General features: G+C 42.1%; 1 long non-coding RNA gene across 1 annotated transcript; it reads left to right on the top strand.

The window, feature by feature from the left end:
- The first annotated feature begins 44 nt into the window (after window positions 1-44).
- On the top strand, window positions 45-20,520 carry LOC137157376 (uncharacterized). Its single transcript, XR_010921097.1, has 4 exons — window positions 45-82; window positions 2,042-2,176; window positions 15,327-15,351; window positions 20,448-20,520. It is a non-coding gene; the product is annotated as an uncharacterized lncRNA (long non-coding RNA).
- The last annotated feature ends 5,398 nt before the right edge of the window (window positions 20,521-25,918 follow it).

Below are 25,918 nucleotides of genomic sequence, written 5' to 3'. Positions count from 1 at the left end.
CCTCATTGGGCCAGCGGGGCCGCGGTGCTGGGCTGCGTGGCCCGGTGAGGAAACCTCTCGGCAGCTATGGCAACTGCGGGAGGTGGAGGCTGCTCTTTGAATTCGGGGGATGGGGCAGCGGGGAGGCTGAGAGGAGGAGATGGGGCAGTGGGGTGGGGGGCAGTGGGGAGGCTGAGAGGAGGAGATGGGGCAGTGGGGAGGCTGAGAGGGGTGGGGTGGTTGAGACAGGTTGGGGGGCGAAGGGGAGCTGACAACATCATTGGTCTCTCAGGCCTGCACTCTGGACGTTGTTTCTGACACCCTACCTCCCCATCCACCCGCGCCCCATCTAGGCCATATCTGAATCTTGCTGCTTTCCCCTGAGTGTTTCCAAGCTCTAGCTCAGTGGTTCCCAACCTTTGGCCCACAGGCTCTTTTTTGGCCCACGGGCTCTTTCAAAATGGCCTGCTGCTTCCCTCCCACTGGCTGCAGAAGGGAGCCGCTGCCTAAGGACCCAGGTGGAGCGTGTTGCCGTGAGACTCCAAGACGGGTGTAGACTCCTTGCTGCTTCCAAGAGGATGGGTGATCAGCACTCCCCTCCCCCTGGCTGAAGCAGGGAGTATGGCAAAACGCTCTGACTGGGTCTATAGGCACTGGGGTCCCTGCTGGAGCCAGAGGGAAGGGAGATCAGTACTCCCTTCCCCTGTCTCCAGCAGAGAGCAAAGCACTCTACCAGAGTCCCTAGGTGCTGGGGTCCCTGCTGGAGGCTGCACTGATCTCCCATCCCCCTGGCTGCAGAAGGAAGCCAGGTGGAGCCCATGGAGCTACAGGTCACGGGCAGTTTCACTGCTGCAGCTAAGGGGACTGGGGATGGGGAGGGGAGCTGCTAGCAGGGACTGGTGGCCCTTCAGGGTTGTAAAAATATCTGTGGCTCTCGAGCCAGAAAGGTTGGGAACCACTGCTCTAGCCTTTTCCCTCTGCCTGTGCTGCCTATGCTCATGTCTAGGTCCTCATCCTCTCCCATTTCAAATACTGCCTTGGCTTCTCTGGCCTTGCCTTCTGCAATCCTATTCTCCTCAGCTCCATTCAGAACATTTTTCTGCCAAAACATCTTCCTAACACAACTCTTTCTTGTGTTTCCCTCTTTCTCCCTCTCCACCCCCCATCCCCCACATCTTCAGGTCCTTCCATTGGCTCCCCCTTTTCCATCACATCAAACACAAGCTTAAGGTCTGTACCTTCAAGGTTCTGCACAAGGTAGCTCCTCCGTATTTATCATTTTCTGAACTCACTCATTTATAACCACCCCTTTGACTCCACCAGAGCTAGAAAACTCCATCAGCTGCCTGTCTGTTTTCCCACAAGCACCTTCAGCCTTCTACACTGCCCTGTATGCCTAAAGAGCCTTCTCCAAATCGATTTGTGTAGCCATCTTCCTTCAAATCCCTTCTAATGTGACTCCAATGGCAAACTGCCTAATGATAATGGCTAGGCAAGTGGCCTGTTAGCATTTCATTAACATCATATCTCTTGCTATTTTTTTAAAGTTTTCAAACTAAGCACTTTGCTAATATGTGCAATATTATGTTACTATTCCTTTTGCCTTTTTCTCCCCCTCCATTGTATTCTTCATCCACTGTGTGGTCTTGGTTCTGTTTAGATTGTAAACTCTTTGTCTTTTATGTTTATACCTCATTCAGCACAAAGAAGCTTTGATCCTGAATGCAGTTCCTGGCCACTACAGCATTACTAGGAGTAATAACAAGATGGGATGGAGGCTGAGGAAAAGTGGGGGAGTGTCTCTGTCTAAGTGGTAGCAGCAACAGCTCCTCTCAGCCTGGAATGAATTGTCTGCACTGGTTTTCTTGCCAAAAACTTCTCACTATTGCTGTCACTGGCTGAGCTCTATCTCTGGGAGCATTAGTGTAGACAGTGGAAAATTTATTGCAAAAAGGCCTACTGTAGAAACAGCTGAAGAGGCAGTAACATTCTTACATCATGGAATTTTGATGTATATGTAAACCAGTCACCCAATTGTGAAATGATCTCATTCTGCCTCCAGATGGCATCATGGCATGACACCACTGCAATACTGTGTCATATTTCTTAATATGGCATCATCTTGCATCAATATGGCTTCCAGAGAGCACTGCATCACATCACTGTCATGTTGCTTCCAGTCATCGTGCTGTGTTGGGTGAGCATATCCTGTGGAGTCAAAATGTAATTGTCATTTTGAAACATGTATAACATAAGATACCATGTTGTAGTATAAGAGTTATCACATTAAGATGACCTCCCATCATGATGGAAAGCAATGTGACAGTTCTCTGTCTCAAAGTGTTATCATGCTGCATCTAAATGAATTGCCAGGGAATGACCTGTGGGATCTCATGTGATTTCTGGGATGCATGAATCTCCCATGAACCCTTTGGGCTGCAGGACCAGGCTTAGTAAATTCTTATTACTTATTTGTGGTAATGCCTACTGTTTGCTAGGTGCTTTACAAACACTTAAGGAGGACAGTCCCTGCTTAGGATGATCCCACAAACCTCAGAGCATTACCCTGTGTAACATGGTCATAGCTAGCTTGTTTCCAAGGGTCAAACTGACCAATTCACTGGCTCAGTTAACCAGCCTCTTCATGGTGGCTCCCATTGTGTGCTTCAAAAACTCTGCTTTCATTTAAAAAAAAAAAAAAAGCCCTGTTCCTCCAGGATGATGGACCAGCTTTGTGAGTTGGAGTGGCAAAAAGATGCACTAAAGTCATCTTAACAGAGAACTGTATAATTCCCACAGTGTGAGAAAAGATACCAACATGAGGCATTCTAGAATACTTGGGAAAATAAGAAGGGAATATGTATTATAGTGTCTTGATCCCTTATGTCTGTTATAACATCATTTGTAGAAACAGTATTGTAAAAACTAAGAAGGTTAATCCGTTCTAATCCCCTGTGTTCAGTTTAAAACATTGTCAACAGATACTCTCTTTGGGTTTAAAGGTGAAATTCTGGCCCATTGAAGTCAATGGCAGAACTCCAGTTGACTTCAGTTAGGCTAGGTTTTCACCAAAGTTTTGATGTTTGGTCTCAGTCTAAAGCTTAATTATTTTGGAAGGGAGGAAGTTAACTCAGCATTCATAAATGATGAATGGGAGAAAAAAGTTACCATAGAATCATAGAAGATTAGAGTTGGAAGGGACCTCAGGAGGTCATCTACTCCAACCCCCTGCTCAAGGCAGGACTAACCTCAGCTAAATCATCCCAGCCAAGACTTTGTCAAGCCGCAGCTTAAAAACCTCTAAAGATGTAGATTCCACCACCTCCCATTCCATTCCAGAGCTTCACCACCCTCCTAGTGAAAAACTTTTTCCTAATATCCAATCTAGACTTCCCCTACTGCAACTTGAGACCATTAAATTGCAAACTTAACTAAATCAATTTGACCAACTCATGTTTTAGATGTAAAATAATTTGGGCAAACAATAATAACTTACCCAAAAATACAGCCTCAACAGATGAGCAGCCAGGTTCTCAGCCTCAGCGCTAAGTTCACTTAGTGCCACTCCAGCAGCACAAAGGGACTTAAAACTGCTTTAAATGGGTAGCTGGGCATTCCTGTTGTAGAGAAATCCCCCGTGGTGTAAAGCTGTCATTTCCTTCTTCCCTCCTGAGCTAGAGATGTGTCTGGGAGCATGGCTAGAGCACACTATTCTGTTGATTCTGGGCTAGCAGAAGGGCCCATTGGAGACCATTCCAGGCAGTATAAATTAGAGCAGCCCTATGATGGCTTAATTTGTGCAAGGGGAAAAATGTTGTTTAACAATAGCAGCAGGACAACATACCACAACCCTTTGTCTCAAACAAGACAACTCTACTGTGCAACTAAACAAAATAAGAGAAATGAAATGGATCTCAGCTTGAATTAGATAGTTCCAAAATCTGTTTGAGGAACTTTCAGCTTTGGTAATTTGTAATGGTCAAAAGACATACAAAACAACAAGGATCTTGAGCTTAAACTGCAGTGCAGTACATCTTGAAAGATACTAATCTATAATTTACATATAGTGTAAATAACATCTGCATATTTACCCAACTAGAGCAATTCAGCACTGGATACCCATGTATCTGAAAATACCTTTGCATATTTGTATACTGCTCCAAATAACTAGGTACCTGTGTTGTCACCTGTACATAATATCAGAACTCTCACCCCTTATGGTGATCTCCTCAGAACAGGGTTGAGACACTTGTTGGTAGTGGCATGTGTGGATGGAAGTTTGTTCTTTTGTTGCCCCATAGCATAGCCTGTTTTAGTTAGTCATCAGGGTTTTTAACACCTTTCCCAAGCACTAACTTCACTTAATAAGAACAACAATAAAATAAATGATAGTCCTGTAATCAAAAGTATTTGCTGTCAAATGTAAAGAAGATGCAGTTTGCTTCTTTTGCAAGTGACACTGCTAATGTAAGTCATTTCCAGCAGATGGCACAAGTGTCTTAAACGTTAATCAAATGTATGCTGACCTTGCTCAGTACCAAAAGGCATTTGAGGAAATATATTGTCTTCTTAGGGTATAAAAGATGAGCCCGCAGTTTAGAGCAGAACTCTGACCTAAACTGGTCGATAATCTTAGACATGCCATCATGATGTGTTTCGTATACTCAGATGTCATGGTGATAAGCATAGTACAAGAACTTAAGTAGAATAGAATCATCCATAAGTATGTAGAGGATCCTGTTAATCAGAAGAAATATTTCCAGAGCACAAGACCTCATAACTGTATCCAGCTATTTGATCTAGCTGACCTATTCAACTACCTTAGTTAGGAGCTGAACTATTTCCCTTTAGCTATATGGCTACCTGCTGTGGAGAGAATGGAGGTCATCCTGTGAAATTTAAAATAAATTTCAAGAGAACCAAACTGTAACCCTACTGCCAACATTTGTCCTTGTCTTGATAATCATCTGTTTAGATTGTGCTTCTCTCTGGCCTATCTGGTACACATCTCACTCTCCTCCATTCCATTTAAAACCCCACCATCAGACTCATCTTCCTCTGCTGCTGTTCTGACCATTTCATCCCATTTTAGTCTTTGCGCTGTCTCCATTTCTCCTGCATCAAATTCAAGCTCCTTGTCTTCATCTTTAAGACTCTAGGCCAGATTTTTTAACATATTTAGGTGTCTAAAGATGCAGATAGGAACCTATTAGGATTTTAAGCAATGACGGGTGTGATCCACCAAGGGACTTGGGTGTTTCAATACTGAGTATCATGGCACCTAACTTTTAGGAGCCTGGAAAATCACAGGAACAAATGCTGCGATTCACAAAGCAGAGTTAGGTGCCTAGGCTCTCTATACAATACATGAGGAAAGATAGGCGCTTTACAATGCGATCCATGGAAATCAGCATGCTAGGTGGGGAGCCACCTAAGCTAGCCAATGGGAAATGCCAACAAGAGAATATGTCCTAAGGCCTACCCCTCTCATGGAGCTAGGCACCTATCTGGACTTCAGGGAGGTACCCATCTCTGCTATGACTGACTTAAATAGTCATTGGGTCAGAGAGAGAATGACTGTAGTCCAGTGGTTAGTGCACCCACCAGAAAGATGGAAGACCCTGAATCCAATCTCCCTTTTCCACCAGCTATTTATTTTATTTATTTATTTAATTCAAAGTGGAGGCCTCCAACAGGAGACATTGAGGGCTATCCCATAGCTCTATCCCATACCAGACTATCCCATAGCTCACTAGTTAGAGCTGAGGTGACAAGACCCCGGTTTAAATCCTTTCTGCCAAAGAGATGGAAAGTAAACCTGAGTCTCCCACATCCCAGGCAAGTGCTCTAACCACAAAAAGTGAAAAGGTGGGTGACAATAGCAGCACCAGCTCCTTGCGCTCCAGCTGGATTTTGAATGGGACCTGAACTTGTAGGCAGTCTCTGAGCATGCCTACAAGATTGGGCACCACAGGAGACTTAGGTGGCTGTATGCCTGGCTTCCCTGGTTGTGAATTGTTCTGGGCCTTATGTGGGAGTTGAGCATTCAGCCACTTAGAGGGAGGCAGCAGTGCTCATGCCCATAGATACTTAGGGAAGTTTTACAGAGAAAATGTAGGAACCAAGCAAATTAAGATGCCTACAGGGTTTATTGGGAATTTTATGAATCAGAGTTAAATCTGGGATTTAGGTGCCTAAATCTGGAGTTTAGGCAGCTAAGTACCTTTGTGGATCTGGGCCTAAGTGCCTACTCCCAATTATGTCAATAGGAGTTAGACACCTAAGTGTTTTGAAAATTCCAGTAAGTGCCTGTCTGCATCTTTAGGTCTCTCGATATCTTAAAAAACCTGGCCTTCTGTCCCTGTTTTAATCTCCTCTTGTGTCTCCATCATGTTCTTGTCCAAGCCCTAGCCTCTGCTAAAACTGCTTCCTTTTCTGCCCCATTTGTTTCCCTCTCCTACAAAAGCTTCTGTACTTTCTGTAATGCTGCCCTATGTCTGCAGTGTCCTGTTGTCTTATCTAAATCTCCCGCAAAATCAACCTTGTCACACAACCTTTTTCTGCATTTAGATTCCCACTCTAAGCCCACCTCTTTCCACAATCTCTCCAACAGTGACTCGCTCCCCTGTGCCATCCTTCTAACTAGCTACCTATATCATACTTTATTTTCTATATTCCTCCCTCTTGCCTTATGTCAATATTCTCTGCATCATGCCTTGTCCTAAAACCTGGACTGTGAGTGCTTTGGAGCAGGGATTGGGGCCCAGACCCTCAGGCACCTATCTCTCACTGATTTCAGGATTTTGAGGATCAGGGCCCATGTTTATTTGCTGTCTGTAAAATGCCATGGTCCTAAACTTATGTCTTGTTCTCAGCCTTGTGCAGTCTGTCAAAATAAATTATTCAAAGCAGTGCACATGAAGCACAGGATGGACCTCAAGTCTATTAAGAAACCATGGGCTCCATTAAGGAGCGGTGGGCATTGTCTGGTGTTCTCTACTCGGTGCCCCCCTCCAGATGACTTGTTTCGGCCCTGTGACCTTCATTCTCATCCCAGGTTTCTCATTTCCTCCACTCCCCAACTCAGTTGCGCTCTGGGCTTTATAGTTTCTCCCCATCAGTTGAGAGAGGGGCCTTAGGTTCGGGGGGGGCCTAGGCCTGCCAGTACCTGCAATAGGTAAGAAGTGATGAGATTAGGAAGACAAGTACTCAGTTTGGACCCATATAATAGCCAGTCCCCCTCCCATGCCAAGTATATTGAATTGAATACAATGATATATCAGAGGAGAGCTTTGCTTTGGCTTTTAACAGACACTTTCCGGGATCTGCAAAAGGTGCTGACAATATAGAAGTGGAGATAGGGCGAGACAAAGATTTTAATTCCCTGCCAAATAAGCTTCCACAAGCTGCTTTGCAAACTTTCTGTAGTTAAACAGATGCTCACAAAGATTGGGAACATGAACAGTTGCACTTGCCAATGTCTAAATGCCCGGGAACTTTTACTCTCTATTACACTCTCCTCATAACTTCAGGACCTATGCCCTCCCGCCCTTCCCATGGAAGGGCAGGAGCACTGCGCTGCAAGGATGTTAACGGAAAATCAGGGCAGTAGATGGATTGCAACCATCAAAGGATTTGCAAGTGGAACAAGTGACGATGAAACTACTAATAACTGAAGGCTGATTATTTTTATTTAGCAATTAGCCACACGATATTGTGAGCTGCATAAAAGGAGAGGCTGGGCTCAGAAGTGAGCTATCTGAAAAAGTTTTGGTTTTTAAAACTGATTTAGTTAAACTAGTACTAAAAGCTATGTGGGACGTATTTATTTTGGATTAGCTTAAATTGATTAGGAAATGATTTTAAAACTCAGTTGTGATTAGTTCCAGAGGGGTAGCCATGTTAGTCTGTATACAGTAAAAACAACGAGAGTTCTGTAGCACTTTAAAGACTAACAAATTTAATTTCAGCAGGCGTGAAGCTCAAAGCTTCAGCTGAATTTCAGCTGAAGCTCACAAAAGCTTATGCCTGCTGAAATTAAATTTGTTAGTTTTTAAAGTGCTACAGAACTCTCGTTGTTTTTTCAGTTATGATTAGAATAAGCGTGCCCGCACAACTGTGTGTGCTAACCACAATACTTTAAAAAAATTTGTTAGTGAAACTGGTGCAATTTTCTCTTGTAAACAAGGCCTTTGCAAGATGTCTTTTGGTTGAGATAATAGGGAAGGTACCAGGGCTCTGATTAAACTGGCATGTCTAGGAGACTGCTCTTTGTTAGATTTTCATGTAATCCAATAACTGTTTGTGTAGGAAAGGGCAGGGACTAATGAAGCAAAGCCTTTGCAACTTTCTTGTGAGATTTTCTTTTGCTTCTCTTGTTGCATGGAACTGTTTCAGTTTGGGTGTTACACTGCTGTGTTTGATGATAGACTTAATTCTCATCTGCTTTTTACTGCCTGCCACACTTCTAAGTGTCATATTTAAACTTTTGCCTGGATCATGTGAGAGAAATTCTGTTCAAGTGGGATCAAACTTTTACTCTATTGTTGCTTCAAAATTTGTAATTGCCACTGTGTTTCTAGCACACCACTGGCTAGAACTGTATTTCCAAAAACAAAATCTTGGTGTGTTGGTGCTTGTTTTAAACAACAACAACAGCTGGACAGCAGACAGAAGGTTAGGTAGATTTGGAATATCATCCAACAATGCAAGTTGGGGTTTGCAGAGGAGAGGAACGGGGAGGGTAATTGTAAGGAAGCAGCAGCTAGTATACAAGAGGGAAGTAAATGATATGTTTGACTATTATTGCTGTTAGAAAAAGACCAAGGGAAACCTTTCTAAATTCTACTTCTGTCTCCTATCATCTGTCTGTGTAGAGACTACTTGCAACATTGCAACTGGTAGTTGAAGAGGTAATGTTATAGTCAGACTAGTTAGGATAAAAACTGTGAAGGATACTGGTACTTTTGCTTCAGGGTACAGATTGATCACCAGCTTGGCTTAAATTTCCCCCATGGGATAGTACAGTATTGGATAGTTGGCCAAGCACATTATGGTTTTGTGGGGTTTTTTTACCTTTAAAGAGACACTTAACATTATGAGTCACAGCGGTCTTATTTGAGCGCATGGTCTGGGCAGCAAAATAATAAACAATATAATAATTTGTTTAGGCCTCACTCAGTCCAAGTAACACCAGTAACTCACTGAGTAGTTTCTGCACCAAATGGCTCTTGGCCTGAAGTAAAATAATCATTTTAATTTAGAGGTGCCTGAAGGTGCCTTAACAGACCCTATCTAAAAGCATAATTTAATAAAACAAGACAACATGATGACACAAATGTAAGAGTATGGGTTTATAAGTGATCCAAATAATAAAAATAAAAAACGATAGGAAATGGAAATGCTACAGATTTCTTGGGCAGAACAAGAAGTCAGCTGTGGGAGAGCAATGTTGGTAAGGGAGGCTCACAGAAAGGATAGAACATTGACTCTGAGGAAGGTCGATTAGCTTTTATCCAAGAATCAAACGAGATTAATCATGTTCAAGCTGGTAAATAGTAGCACTGTGTTTAATAAACCAAACAACCCATCAATGGAACAGAAAAATGACTGGCAGCCAATGTGATACTGTAACTTTTATGGTTGACAATGACACAGTCAGTATATGCAAGTGATCCAGTGTAATGCTTGGGGAAATTTAAGCCATGAAATGAACAAGTGTTTTTCAAAGCTCTGTGGCAGCAACTATAAACAAATACATTTTCAAAGCAAAGGCTGCAGAGTGAGTCAGAGGTAACTTCTCAAACCATATACTTTAAATACTAGCTGTTCTGACAAGACCTAAAAACTAATGCCTTCTTATTTTAAGATTGCCTGGCAAGAGTTATCTGGACAAATACTTCGTATCTACTAAGAAATATCAGTAGAGTTCTGCACACTGATTTCTTTTCTTCTGAACTTTGATCTCCAATAACAAACTGAGGTAGCTCTGAGATCTTCTGAGTCAGTGTGCACACCAAATCTAAGATGTTTGGAACTTCTTGTGAAAGTGAGCTCTGGCTCGCTCACAGAATCATCTGTTGTTCAGGTATTTCAGATGTGCAATTTCAATCAGAAAAGTGGCTATGGGGAAAAAAAATACATCATTCCTCTACAGTTCTTCCTGGGGTAACAGTATATCTGTTTAGTTTTATGTCTAAGTGTTTCACTTCTGACAGCCTTTTGGGGAGGGGCATGGCCTGATTGGGTTACCTCACTGGGAAGAAATTCAAAGATTTAGTAATGGGATAAAGATCCAGGGGGTTGGCTGAGATGATGCATTTTTCAGGCAGCCACTAAGCTTTGATGAATCTGGGTCCTATCTGGCCTATATAAGAAACGCTTCTCTCCCTGTACCATAGTACTGCAGAGCCACTTGGACTGCTGCCCCTTGGTATAAAGGAGAGGGAGCTGCTGGTGGGTCATTTTCTGTGTGGGTTTCTGAGTTTTGCAACTCACTCTTCCAATGATCCAGAATAGCCTGAATTCATTTTTAGGGCACGTTGCAAAGCTCATCTCTCATCCTTTTTTTCTGGAGAGGAGGAGAACGGGAATTATGGGGAAGGGAAGGATTTTTTCATCTATTTTCCAGGGGTGCCATTTCAGATTGGGGAAGAGGGGCAACTTTAACCATGATTCCAGGGGCTAGTTAGGCACCTGAAAATTGCAGGGTTTTTTGCAGATAACGTAGAAATTAGCTGTCAGGAGCAATGTATCTAATTCCTGTATAAAAAAAGAAAATTAGGTAAATATTAGACCCACTCACCTCTAATACTAACATGTTCTGACATCTTGTCAAGTCACTTAAGGGACACTGGTTAGGTTTTAAAATGTTAATGAATATTCTTACTTTGTTACAAACTCTTCAATAGAACAATTGAAACAATCGTAGAAAAATCTAGATTACTTTCTATCATTTAGGCTACTTACTTTTTTCAGTTCACCAAGCTTGGAATAGATCATTTAACTTTCGGAAGCATCCTACTAGGGCAAAGCCCTGTGAATTTATACTGCACCTGCCTGGAGTTAAAGGGGGTGTTACCATATTACCAATAATAGACTAGAAAACTGACTTTAAACAGGAGTAAAACTGACACTTTCACGTCACTTACTTCTGTTTAAAGGCTAGTTACTTTTCAGAAGGCTCTTAAACACAACACCACAGTGACTGAGTTGCAGTTCTCACAGGAGCATATTTAAAACCAAACACCAAGAAAATTTCACATTTTAAAATTGAGAAAAAAATAGACTTCTGAGGTATATCAGGGCCACTGCAGGCAGGGAAGGAAAATAAACAGGCATGGGAACTATGGGCAGCTCTTCCTCGTGCAAAAAAGTTGGAGGGTCAAATCTTCCAATCCTTAATCAGGTAAAACTTTTATTGCCATCAGCACCTCCACTCATAGATATCTCACATCTCCCTCTTTTCTGAATGTAATCTTGACTCAGAGGGCTTGGTTGTATTTCTTCTGAGTCCACTGCATTCTCTCTTCAATGCATGCCATTTCCCCTCCCCCCACACACACACTCCTCAGAGGGATTCCTGTCTACAGGCTCATCTAGTGACTTCCAGATTCTTAATATAATCACCAGCCCTTTCTTATCTTAATCACCCTGCCTCTGTTTGTAAAAAAGAAATGTTCAGCCTTCATCCACCTGTGTGCAAAAGCTGACATTTTAGAGAGAATTTACAAATTGGGATCTTAGTGGGGGGGGGGGGGAAGGGAGGCACTATTTCTGTTTCGCATTCTCTCTGAAATCTCAGATGTTCACATGCATAACACATTAACTGTAGAACTGAAACTGACCAATTGCCCTCTCCAGCCTTGCAAACAACTCTTACAAACATAGTTTCTTTCTGTGAAAGTATGCAAGCTCTAAAGTGGCGCTGCCCTAGCGGAATTTTGATTCTCTGGCCTGGCTTGTTCTGAATCAGGATGTCTCTGTTTCTCACTAAAATATTCATTAAGTAGTTTAACAATCCACAAAAGATTCTGAGAAAAGGCTTCCCCCTAGAAAGAACAGGTGAATAAATCAGAGGATGGCACAGGAATGATAAAAGCATAAATAAATCTCAGTAGTGAGAGCTGTGAATTCAGTTTCACATGTCTTCCATATTCATGCTAGGGATTATTTCTCAGATTCAATATTTATCATTGCTGCCTCTTCACAGAAATGCTTGTTGAAAATTTAGCATATGGTTCTAGGAGAGGATTTCTATAGCTTTCCTTAACAAATTTAATAGGAAGATTCCTTACTAATTTATGTTTAATCTCTGGTCTTTACACTCTTGTATTTGAGGCCCTATAGCCAGCCATATCAGAATTAAGATAATAAGACTTCTGGGAAAACAAGACCACCACCATTAAACCACTATCACTGACATTGGAATCTGGCTCCATATCTTTGACTGCAGCCTGTGTCTGTTAGTCAGGATTTCTTGGAATTCTTCTTGCTGTTTTTTTCTGAGAATAAAAGACTGTTTCTACTCTTACCACCTGCTGTTTCCCTTTAAATAGCTGTTTTGCTAGACAGATGGTACAATTTCTCCCTGAGGCAAATTCAGGACAAGTCACTATATTGACCTTTGCAAGATTTCACCAGTAAAACTGCATATGTTAATGGAACTGCTTTGTCCTGAATCAAATTAACAAAATATTTCATTAAAAAAAAAAACAAAACTCATGTTTTGCATCAGAGTATTTGCAAAACAAAATGTGATCTCTTTGCACAGTTCTAAGGCAGAGTGGTCCTGGTAAAATGATAAAGAGAATCTCAAGCCAAGATTCAGTTTAGCATGTGGAGGGAATATTTAGTGGCAAGCCATTGAGGATGAGATAGAATATAATTTTCAAATATGTATAATATTTGTATCCCTGGCACAAATGGGAAAAAAAACCCCACGACTCCCACCCATACTCCTGTATTTTCCCCTCCCTCCACTAAGAATGTAAGAAATGGCCATACTGGGTCAGATCAAAGGTCCATCTAGCCCACATCCTGTCTTCCAACAGCGTCCAGTGACAGATGCTTCAGCGGGAGTGAACAGAACAGAGCAAGTATCGAGTGATCCACCCCCTGTGCTCCAATTCCAGCTTCTGGCAATTAGAAGAGTAGGGACAGCCAGAGTATGAGGTTGTGTCCCTGATCATCTTGGCTAATAGCCATTGATGGACCTATCCTCCATGAATTTACTAATTCACTCTAAACAGTTACATGACAACCTCCTGATGAGAGCAACAAAGTGAGGCATGCAAGGTTGCATGATGTTTGTCTTCTGTGTGAGACAACTTTTTGAGGATTAAACAGATAAGAAATAATAAAATTGGTCTTGGGCTCAATGACAGATTTTTCAGAATGAGCTGTCTCTAATACCTGCTTTTCAATTACATGTAACTTAGTGGGCACTACTTTTCCAATTTTTTTTATACCTTGCTTACCAGTCCATGAGCAGAGAAAGTGGTTAGCAGGTGAAATCCTGGCCCAATTGAAGTCAAGGGGAGTTTTGTCATTGAATTCATTGGAATCAGGATTTCACTGGAATCTCTGCTGTGTTCATCTCCCATGATTTACCTTGGTGTTTCATTTTGTTCATTTGGTTTCTCTCTCTCTCTGTGGTTAATATGTAACATGTTGGAGGAAAATGAATGGATCTTACTGTTTGGATGCACTAGATTCTAGCAAGTCTGAAGGGAAGCCATTGCAGTGTGCATCAAGATGTACCTTAGCTCACATTCTCCAAGAACCATCTCTCCTCTCTGGGTCCATTGATTCTTGGACCAAGATGGCACCACTGGCCTGAGACTTTCCAGGTTCAGAGACGGAGTTTTGGAGCATGATTTCTGTTCTGGTTCTGTTTGTCAAGGAGTGGGACATGGAGGGTCAGGCCTTGTGGTCACACAGTCAGGAACCAGAGCCAGGATCAGTGCTGGAGTCAGAGGCCAGATGGCAGAGCTGAAGTCAGGAATTGGAGCTGAGGGTCAGAGCTGGGTTACCTGGAGCGAGGCAAGGCTGGGTACAAGACAGAAACTATTGAAGCCATGTGGGTAAAATCCTTGACCAGCCACTAAAGTTCTTTTTCTTGTATTTTATGACAAAGCAGACTCACTTGCTGAGTCTATGACTGTCAATCACTGGGCACCATAGATAATTCTTGAATTAAAGTCTTTCAACTTTCCCATGTTCTTAAAGAATTGCAATATTTTTTTTAACAGGGCCCCATTTTCCTGATGCACTTCCTAGATATTGCAGCAAATCTTGATACTTTAAGGTCTCTACATTTTTCATATAAAAACACCTTTCAACGGTACATTCTTTTCACTCCCACAGGAAATGATCATCATGTTTCCTGAATTGTGCACATCCTACATAATCCATCTTTGTTTGTTTAGACCCCAGATTGCTGCTGATTTTAAGAGCCGGTCTACTGCCTCTTCCCACAAATCAGGCTGAATAGCCATTCAGCCCCAATCAGCCTACTACAGGCCAGCTGCGCTCGTCAGATTTTCCAGACATTGGGCTCGCTGCACACCCTAATTCCTGACTACTTGCCTATTTGTCCTTATTACCAAATTGTAAACCAAGGCTAAGATTTTCAAAGGAGCCTTACTGAGGCTAATTCAAATTGGATTTGGGCACTAACGCCCTTAAACTCTTTTGAAAATCCAGCCCAAATTTCTTTACACATGTTGAAGCACTTATCCTCATTTACATTGGACTAGTGTATAGAACCTATTTATTTAGGACCCAATTCCGCCAGCCTTTTGCTGACTAATACCTTACTCTTCAAATAGTTTCATCAATTTAAATGGGATTATTCACAGTTTAAGGCGCTACTCAAAGTGAGCCAGAATGGCAGAATCAGACCCACTGGTATCATTTTGCATGCTAGGAGTTTGTCATGTACAAGTAACTCAATTAAACCAGTTAAATAAAGGAGTGGCAGGAGTAAAAGCAGACAGGAACTAGATGCCAGAATACACACAGATCAGGCAGAATCTTCAGGTAGTATGTATGAAAGTATTAATGTTTTCACCCTTAGAATTGCCAGTGTATTGCCAAATTTTACATGTTAATATGATTAGGAATAAAGGAAGCCACTGACAAACAATCAAATATAGTGAATAAATCACAGAACTAGTACAGTGAGAGGTGCCCCCCCAAATTAGATAAGATTAAAATTTAAAGAGATATAAAATCCATCAGTGTGTAGGGTCTAGAAATGAAATAATCTATGGCCTTATTCTCAATGGCTCAAAGATTGAACTAGTTCAAGCTTCTTAGTAGTTTCCTGTCTGCTTTCTTGGCAGGTACCATGGCAAGAACTCAAATCAGGTAACTACATGCAATACTGATCGTAATCACTAGATGTCCCAGTACTATAGTCAAATCCTGCAAACCATAATCTTCAGCATTTAAGCCCATAGGAAGATAAGAAGCAAGATGAGACACAGGAGACCAGGCAGGATGTTGATGTTACCAAGATAATTTGTCACAGATCAACCAGGCAAAATGCTTTCGGTTGATCTACATGAAAAATGCAGTGTTCTATAGCTTTGCATTTTACATGCTTGATCTGTGGTTTGGTGTCTTAGTTAAGCAAGCTGTTATTATACTCTGCCTAGTACCTCTTTTATATCTTTGAATTTCTTTGCTCCTGCATTTATGTTTAGCACATTTATTAGAAAGGCAGAGTGGCTTTTAAGGATGAGCGTGATTTCATGATACCTCATACAAAAGCCATGTGAAGGTGGGAGAAAAACTCACCAAAGTGGAGAAAATATAAAATGGCTCTGACACTAGAGATTTCTCTAACTACAGTGCTTTGGAAATGGAAACACAAACGCTGCATGCATCTCACAAGCATGTGAAAGCATGAGTGATGGTTGTGATGACAGTCAGGTGCAGACAGCATTCATCCCCCAGCTTGAGAAATTTACAATCCTTTCAGGGCTCTTTAAAGAGCAACTTAGCTGAAGGATATTAAGTTAAACATTCTATTTCAAAACTATTTTGATGTCCACAGAAAATATGTCTGCTTTCTTCCACTATGTAGATGAACTATAAAACATGAGTCATAATGCATGTATGGTAAACAATGAATATAAACTGCCTACACTTATACAAAAAAGGGTTGCATTTAAAAAAAAAAAACCTGAGTAGCAACTCCATCCTCAGTCATCTCAAAAACTGGCTTCTACTTTCTCCACTCCAGTTAAACAGCTCTCACCAAGATTTCTGATTATTGGGTTTGATCACAAAATTTCCCATTTTTAAATTCTTCAGTGAAGGAAGGACAGACATTTTGCCAAACATTTCTCCATTTTTTGCCCAGCTCTACCAATTACCTCTTCCTGGCCAAAGTCAGGGCCCCTGCCTCATCCCCATCCTCTTTGCTGCTCTAGATACTGTTGATCATACCCTCTTTCTAGACATCTGTCCTGCTTTGGCTTGCACAATAGAATCCTCTGCTCATTCTCTCCTCTTCTCCCTTTGCACCCTTTCTTTAAGCTGATCTCATCTGCTCACATGGCTTTAGCTGTCATCTCCATATCAATGCTTCCCAAATGCACTACTTCCTCTTCACCTGTCTCCCTCCATCCAGTTCCATATCACAGGTTTTATAGTCTCTCTGGCATCTCTTCCAGGATATCTTGCTATCAACTTAAATTTAACATATCCAAAAATCAAATTTGTCTTTGCTCCCAAGCTCTCCCATTATCTGTTACTGTTGTACACACCACCATCTTCTTTGGCATTTAGGCCTGTAAACTTAGTATCATCTCAACTCCTTCCTCTTCCTTGTCCACACATCCAAATCCTGCCACTACTTTCTCAACATTTCTATGATCTGGTTCTTTGCTAGCTAGTCAACTACCTAAAATGCTTGTCTAGGCCCTCACCATCAATTACTATTCCCTCCTCTTCCTTTCTAACAGCTTGAAACCCACCCCAAATTGATCCCTTTAAATCACAGTCACATTAATCTCCTCTCTGACTTCCTCTACTAGCTTTCCCTTCTCTGCACATCAAGTTCAATATTCTTGTTCTCCCTTTAATATCTTGCACCCTCTCCCTATATAGTCTACCTTTGTGTGGTAGGGCAGACTTATTTCTACCTACTTTCTACCCACAAATAGTTTGGAGACCTTTTTCTGGTAAAACACATTGTGTAGTTTATTTACAATGTTTTTTCCCCACCACCTTTACAATCTATGTAGCCTTGGTTCAATTGTACCATGGAGTGCTGGAAGGCGGTGGCAATCTCTTACAATGCTGAATTTACAAGCCCCTCTCTTATGCTTTCTTCTTGTGCCTTTTGTCCTGCTGGGCTAATGAGTTAATTGACCTTTTACTGCTCTCCATCCCATCCCAATCTATCAGTTGGGCACAGTTCATATAGTCAGGTGTGCTCTGGGGCAGCTAATTAGAGTTGTAATGACCAGAGTGCTAGCTCAGCTGCAGTTGCTATGTGCATCATCCTCTCTCAACCCCTCCACTCTGTCATCAGTGTCATCCTCAATACCCTATTTGTAGGGCCTTACCAAATTCAGGGTCCATTCTAGTTAATTTCATGGCCAAAGGATTTGAAAATTGGTCAACTTCACAATTTCAGATGTTTTCATCTAAAATTTCAGATGTTATAACCCTGATGGTCCTGACCCAAAGTGGGGTCAGGGGAGTGTCACAAACCTGTTGTAGGTGGTTGGCAGGATTACCATCCTCATTTCTGTGCTACAATCAGAGCTGAAGTAAAGTTAAGGTGGAAGATAGAGAGAAGGGGAAGAATAGATGTTGGGCTCTGAAGGCAGCAGGGAGGTGAGTCTGATCTTCCCTGTGCTGCTTTGTGCTTAGTATTACCTGAGAATGAATGAGCAGAGAAATAATGAACCCATCAGTAAGAAACCATTTATTAATGTTTTCCTTGACAGGAACATCTATCCTTCCCTTTCTCCTGTGTCTTCCACCTTAAATACAATTCAATCATATTTAGCAACAATTTCTAGCTTAGTCATTCTGTCAGGCCTGTGTGATAAATCAGTGCCCTCTGAGGGGAATATGCTCAACAACATTTGTAATAGTTTGGGCTCTCATGACATGCTATTTTTATGGCCTTTGAATAGGATAGACATAAATATATACCCATGTCAGGAGTCTATATCCCATCCTAGCAGAGACATGGATTCAATGATCAAGAAAGGCCTTTTCCATCTCTAACTATGCTGATCCTATATAGTAAATATATGAAGCTTCAGCCTATGTTCCTCTGATTTTATTCTCTGCTTGCTCTTGTAACCAAGTTCTGCAGAAGTGAGAAATAAAGTATTTTTCCAAGTGACGGGAAGTGTGAGGGAACTGCAGGACAGGAAGGCTGGTGAAAATGCACTCAGACCTGCAGAACAGAGCCATACACTGTAATGCTGTCCAGCATGGGGGGAGTTATCTTGTCTGGAGTGTTGTTTTTATTTTAAATTGTGTGAATGCAGTGCTCATGGAACAGGGACTAGCAGCAACATTGACTCAGCAGGCTCAGAAAGCTCTACTAATGTACCTCTGCACTGACCTGTAGCTCCCCATATGTTCCAGGTTCCAACAATGCTCTTCCAGCCTAGGGCAAGGACAGATTTTGCACCTCATATAATCTCTAAGCACACAAGAAAGATGCTGTGCTATCAGAACTTCTATCTGCTCATTCTGATTCCAAACATCACACACAGGAAGCCTGTCCCTAACCAGAACTGATTCAGTTTACAGGGTACTCCCACTCACTGCTAGGGCACCTCCTTGTGGCTCAGCTGGGGATTAGCTTGCAACCTATCTGATGCTCCCCTCTCCTTCGGTTCCTTGCCCCATGTTCTCTTGCTCTCTAGAGTCAGGTTACTCCTCCTTTGTGACTCGGGGTGCTCCCTCTTCATGTCTTGAACCTCTGGCCACATCACTGTAGTTTTCCTCTTTCAGGGAATCAAAGTCCTACTAAACAAACACTCAGGCTATCTGCACCACTTTCCCAGTGGTTACAAGGGAAACCTGGGCCCGCCCACTACTCCAGGTTCAAGCCCAGGGACCCTATGTGTACACAACCTCAGACCCTGTTACTGTTTCCCTGGGCTCCTTCCTACTTTTCCTCTCTATCTGCTGGCCCTCCTCTGGGTTACCACTGGAGCTTCCTGTGCTCTCTCTGACTATTTCACCTCTTCTTGAATTCTTACCAGAGTTGGTATTCCCAGGTAGGAACCCTTAGCTTACTCCCCCTAGGACTCCTCCTTTTCCCTCTGATTCGCCTTCTTTGTCCTTTGGTGTAGTAGCCTCCTCATATGAGGATATGCAGTAAGGCTTTCTTCCCCCCCCGACATTCTCACTAGTCCCTTTTGGGGAAAAATCTTGGAGTCTAAGCAGACTCAGTTTTTCATAAAGAAGCTTTTTTCCCCATAGAATATTGTCCACAATGCTATAGAACATGATCAACAATTTCTTTTATTTTAATTTGCACACATTACACAGCCCATTTTTTTTTTACCCTAGTACTAGAAGGACAGGTATAGCACACCATATAATTTTGCTTGCTAAACTCCCAGCAGTCCCACTACTTTTTGTTCACTACATCCTGTCCTGCCCTGCCCTGCCCAGCCCAGCCCAGCCCAGTTGGGATTCATCATCAATTACTTTATCAGCCCTGACTCTCCTACAGGTGCAGCCCATCACAGGTTAATTGTCCCTTTTTACCTGTTCACGCCTCTTGTGGGGTTGACACCCTAAAGGGTCTAGTGTAAACAAGTTAAATGATGGGTGTGGTCCCCGTGGGTTACTCATAGAAGGCAGGATGAGAGAAAGTAGAGTCCACCCCAGCCTGGGTAACAGCACTTTACATTATTGCCTAGAAACCTACCATGGCCATGGACATTATTGCGGAAATGCCAGTGAATCTGTTCATGCAAAGATGTTCTATCACTGACAATTTTCAAATCAAGATTGGATGTTTTTCTGAAAGATCTGCTCTAGGAATTATTTGGGGGAAGTTCTCTGGCCTGTGTTGTACAGAAGGTTATACCAGATGATCACATTGGTCCCTTCTGGCCTTGCTGTCTATGAAGCCGTAATATACAGAGAAGCAGGCAATAAAGATGGCTTATCCCAAGGCTTGCTTCTTCTTGTTCTTATAGTTCCATGCAAGTGTATTAGGGACACCAGAACTACTGGCACTTTGGAGCATATTACTGCCTTGTGTGCAGAGCATTCCCCATGCAGGATGTGGGGTGCGGGCTTTGTAGAACATCCCTTTATTTGAGCAATCCCCAGTCTTAACTCATAGTTTATTTCCCTGAGAAAAATTTAGAATATTGGAGAAACTTCAGGAGCTGAGTGAAAGGAAAGATTAATAGCTTTTCCTAAAAAAATAAAACAATAACCATCCTCTGCCTTCTCTCCTCCAGGAGTTCCCAAAGAACGCATAGGCCAGATCCTCCTCAGCTGGTGTCAGTCTTGCTTGCCCTGCTGAAGTCTGTGGAGTGGTGCTAATTTAAACCTGCTGAGGATCTGGCCACTGCCTTTAGAAGCACAAAATCTGCTGCATGCTAGGGAAGTAATGCAGGTATCCTGCCAATGATATTGTACCACACACACAGCCTCTGGGAACTTATAGGACTGGTTCCACCCGCAGTGAATTTTCCAGATGAAAAATGGAAGAATTTGGCTTTTACAAAAATCATTCAAACCTCCTCAGGGCAGATTTATTTGATATTAAAACATTTGGGTTCTGTGCTGCAGCCTGTTCTTTGTTACAGAGCACATGCTCCATTGATAAGTAATGAACAATTTTGCTAACCTCAAGTCAGCCCAGTATTATTTAGTTAAGTCTGTAAATATTGTACATTGTGTTACTATAACCTTTGGCATGGAGGCTAGCCACACAGAGCTTGTCCTTTTTCCCCCCCTTTGAGGTACTGATTTTTTCTTGTCCTGAGGCTGGATATTTCCTACTGACTATTCTTAAAAGTATAAACAAAGAATGGAGAACTGAGCTGACAAATGCAGATTGTGTTAAATGCTTTTTTTCCCTAAATTTACTATTCCTTTCTTTCATTTTTCACTTTTGTTTTCCTTTGCATTGCAATTTCACAGAGCTTCATATAAATAGGTTTCATGTGAGGAAAAATGTGCAAATGTGATTTATTTGAGTAGGTGAGTCAGGCCAGCTATAAAAGTTACACCATTCCAATCTTCACATGGCTGTTAATATAAAACAACCCTGTAACATTTTTATGTGCTACTCAGTCCCCCCTTACATTGCTGACTCCTTCACAATTTTGCATAATAAACATTTAAAAATCCAAACAAAGACCCCAAATTATTTGTGATGTCACAGTTCTTTGATCATTGTTCCTGTTATTTGTATTGCTAGTTATTTATTGTGCTAGGCTCTGTCCACAAACAGCAACAAGATGGTCCTTGTTTATGATCTGAGCATACAGCAGGTGATGCAAAAGCTGGATACAATAAATAATAACAGAGAGACAATTTATGATTAGTGTAGTAGACTAGGCCATTAAGGAGAAACTAAATGAATTATTTGCCTCAGTCTTCACTGCAGAGAATGTGAGGGAGATTCCCACACTTGAGTCATTCTTTTGAGTGACAGATCTGATGAACTGTCCCAGATTCAGGTGTCAATAGAGGAGGTTTTGGTACAAATTGATAAATCAAACAGTAATAAATCACCAGGACCAGATGCTCTTCATCCAAGAGTTCTGAAGGAGCTCAGATATGAAATTGCAGAACTACTAACTGTGGTATGTAAGCTATCACTTAAATCAGCTTCTGTTCCAGAGGACTGGAGGAAAGCTAATGTGATGCTGATTTTTACAAAAGTTTTCAGAGTTGATCCTGGATATTACAGATGGTAAGCCTACCTTCAGTACCAGGCAAATTGGTTGAAACTATAGTAAAGAGCAGAATTATAAGACACATATATAAATATGATATGATATGTTGGAGAACAGTCAACACAGCTTTTGTAAAAGGAAATCATGCCTCACGAATCTCTTAGAATTTTTTTGAGGGAGTCAACAAGAGTGATTCAGTGGATATAGTGTACTTGGACTTTCAGAAAGTCTTTAACAAGGTCCCACACCAAAGGCACTGAAGCAAAGTAACCAGTCAGAGATAAGAGTGAAGATCCTCTCATGGATCAGAAACTGGTTAAAAGATAGAAAACAAAGGTAGGAATAAATGGTCAGTTTTCACAGTGGAGTGAGGTAAATAGTGGGGGTCCCTCAACGATCTGTCCTGGGACCAGTACTGTTCAACATACTCATAAATGATCTGGAAAAGTGAGCAAACAGTGCAGTGGTAAAGTTGGCAGATGATACCAAATTACTCAGGATAGTTAAGTCCAAAGCTGACTGCGAAGAGTTACAAAGGGATCTTACAAAACTGTGGCGCTGAGCAAAAAAACGGCAGATGAAAACAATCCTAAATGTACATACAAAATGATGGGGACTAAATTAGCTGTTACCACTCAAGAAACAGATCTTGGCATCATCATGGATAGTTCTCTAAAAACATCTGCTCAATGTGCAGTGGCAGTCATAATACCACTGTATACCTCCATGGGACTCCCACACCTTGAATACTGCATGCAGTTCTGGTTGCCCCATCTCAAAAAAGGTATATTAGAATTGGAAAAAGTACAGAGAAGGGCAACAAAAATTATTAGGGATATGGAAAAACTTCCATATGGAGAGAAATTAAAAAGACAGACTGTTCAGCTTAGAAAAGAGACACTTAAGGGGGGATATTATGGAGGTTTATAACATCATGAATGGTGTGGAGAAAATGAATAAGGAAGCGTTATTTACGCCTTCACATAACACAAGAACCAGGGGTCACCCAATGAAATTAATTAATACTTCTTCACACAATGCACAGTCAACCTGTGGAATTCATTGCCAGGGGAAGCTGTAAAAGTCAGAAGTGTAACTGGGTTAAAAAAAGAATTAGATAAGTTAATGGAAAACTTGGAGGTCCATCAATGATTATTAACCAAGATGGTCAGAGACACAACCACATGGTCTGAGTGTCCCTGAACCTCTGATTGCCGGAAGCTGGGACTGGACAACAGGGAATGGATTACTTGAGTATTGCCCTGTTCTGTTCATCCCCTCAGAAGCATCTGGCACCATCCACTGTTGGAAAACAGGATACTGGGATAGATGGACCATTGATCTAACCCAGTATTCCCATTCTTACGTTCTTATGTTCACTGCACACCACGTGCCTAGTTATTGCCATGCCGGCAAATCCCCCTTTGCCTTGGAAGGAACTAGCCCCCATAAAATAAAGAACAGTCAGTCACCCATCTGCAAGAAGACAAAGCTTCAAAGTCTAAGCTGTGCCCTGGAATAAACACAAGGTGAGTTCATCAGAAATAAAATGCCGGGTTTATAAAACCAATTCTTTCCTGGGTTGGGTGGGCACTGCTGACTGGAAATGTGGCCAAATGACTAGGAATGCTTCTGATGTGGCAGTGCCTCAGAATCCAATGCACACCATGTGCTAATGCACCATCAAGAATCCAAGCAGAAGCGGACTGCTGAGCTGCTCTGAGAGTGAGGAGTCCAAGGCCTGTAGTGAAAGCCAAGTCACACTGGGGTCGTTGTGTACTGGATTTAGAAGTGCTCCAGACAAACCACACAGTGTCAGTACGAGATAAGGGGACAAAAGGTATTTCAACACAATGGCCGTGGTATGATAACTCCATTTAACATCCTGCTATAATGACAGAGAATTAGAAAAACCTAACAATAATCCATTTAGCTTCTATAGTCCCTTTCATTGATTTCAAGTACTATTCAAACCCTAATTAGCCCTTACAGCCCTACAACACGAGGTAGAGACAACGTTACAGCCCCCAGTTTGAAGGAGGAACAGAAGTGAAACACCCGAGTCACAGAGCAAGCCATTGACAGCTGGGAATAGAACCCAGAGTCCCTGACTCCCTGTCCTCTGCTCCCATCCTTCGGTAACAGCTCCTAATGGTTATTGTGCAGGCTGCGCTTCCCCTAAGTGGCAGCAGCCCAATACTCTCCACACTCCAACTTTAATATGACAGTAAATGAAACTGACAGCGAGGATCAGAAAAGATAAATCCACCCGTTCTGGGGAAACAGCAGATGATCGTTTTGAGACCGACACTTCACCCAACGGGGAAAGTGCCGCAGTTGGAACACCGTATTTAAAATGTCAGCCACAGCAGACCAGGCAGACACAAGTGCCTTGTCTAAGTCCTCAGACACCTTTTTGGCGTCTGAAAGTCCTTATGGTACCAAATCCCTATGCTCCTTACAATAATGTGATTACCTCCTTGCCTTGTCTGCCTGACGGAAGCAGGTACTTTAACAATATAGGACAAATAGATCAGCAGGCATTGACTCACTCCATCTTGTTTAGCTAATGTTAGTTCTATGTGCAACCTTCACAATAGCAAAGGATTTAAGAAGCTGCTGATTCCTCTGCTGACTTTGCTCATTCTCTCTGACCCTGGCATTCCTGGTTCCCCCATTTACTTCCTGTATTGACTCCTACAAGGCTGCGTTTGGCTGTTACGCTCACAAGTCTGGTCAGGGGATGTACTGTTGTCCCCCATGGGTACAGCCTGGTGCAACAGGAAAGAGGAACCGAAGCTAAAGGGCAACCAGGAGCACAAATAGCTAGCGCAGCTGCCTGTGCAGTCATCAAGGAAGAGAGAAAATATATTAGAAAAGTCCTGCCCATCTTGAAGTGGAAAATATCACCTCCCCTTCTTCCCATCCTGAGATGGATCAGACTGCTTCACAGTGTATGAAATACTGAAACTACTGTGGCAATTGGAGAAGGGCAATAATCTCCCAGTGTACTCAGTAGTCAGGATGGGAAGGTGTTTAGCCAATGAAACACCATGGGCAGCTGGATGAGGGAGCCACTTGGGATCCAAGTGAGAAATTAGCAGGCCCAGCCTAATCTTGCTTTTGTAGCATTATCTTGCCAACACTCTAGAGATAAGTGACTGAGAGGAGCTGGTCTGGATTATTGCTGCTCATTTTAGAGTAAGTCTGCAACAGGCATCTTTCTTAACAGAAAATTTCAGAGCTATTTGGCATCTGTCTTCCACCCAAACTCAGACTTTGCAGAAAATAAAGCCAACCCTTATGAGATACTTACTTGGTACGTTCCTTTCGGACAGAGAAAATTGGGTGTTACATAGCACCTTTACACTCCAGTGCTTTACAGTAATGGGTTCCAGCCCCCAGCACAGTGACTGTCTCGGCACTCACAGCCGCACTGCTGTCCTCTGCCATGAAACTGAATTCTGCCAGTCCTACATATGGGCTACATACCTTGGCTATGTGCTGCTCCTCCTTTGTGGTTTATGGAATTTATGCGCTGCTGGAGCAGCATGTAGGGAGAGACGGGGGCCAAAATCAGTCCCATCACAAACTGATGAGGTTTAGTGCAGGAATCACTGGCTTTCGTTCTGTAGGATGTCAGACTAGGTGATCATAATGATCCCTGCTATCCTTGAAATCTTTCGGTCTATCACTGACTCCCTTTTGCCCTGATGCAATACTGCTGTGTGCACTCAGCAGGGACATGAATTTGGAACAGGAGTTGGGTGAAATTTTCAGCCAAAACTTTTTTCATTGGAAAATGCAAATTCAGCTATGTCGAAATGTTTCATGGATTCATGTCTGTTTCTGCAAATTGTTCATGTTGGGGAAAAAAATCTAAAAAATTTAAATTTTTGTTTGTTTCAAGCAATGTTTGTTTCAATATTTTCTAAATTAAACCTTTCAATTTGCTTGAAACTACTTTTCCAGTTGAAATTTCCTTCAGTTTGATTAACAAAGAATGTAAACATTTTTTAAAA

The sequence above is a fragment of the Emydura macquarii genome, unplaced genomic scaffold, assembly GCF_026122565.2.
Source record: "Emydura macquarii macquarii isolate MOO-44397 ecotype Brisbane River unplaced genomic scaffold, CSIRO-AGI_Emac_v2 contig_1483, whole genome shotgun sequence".
Taxonomy (NCBI): Eukaryota; Metazoa; Chordata; order Testudines; family Chelidae; genus Emydura; species Emydura macquarii.
Note: the sequence above shows the minus strand (reverse complement) of the source record. Positions and strands in the feature narration are given on the sequence as shown.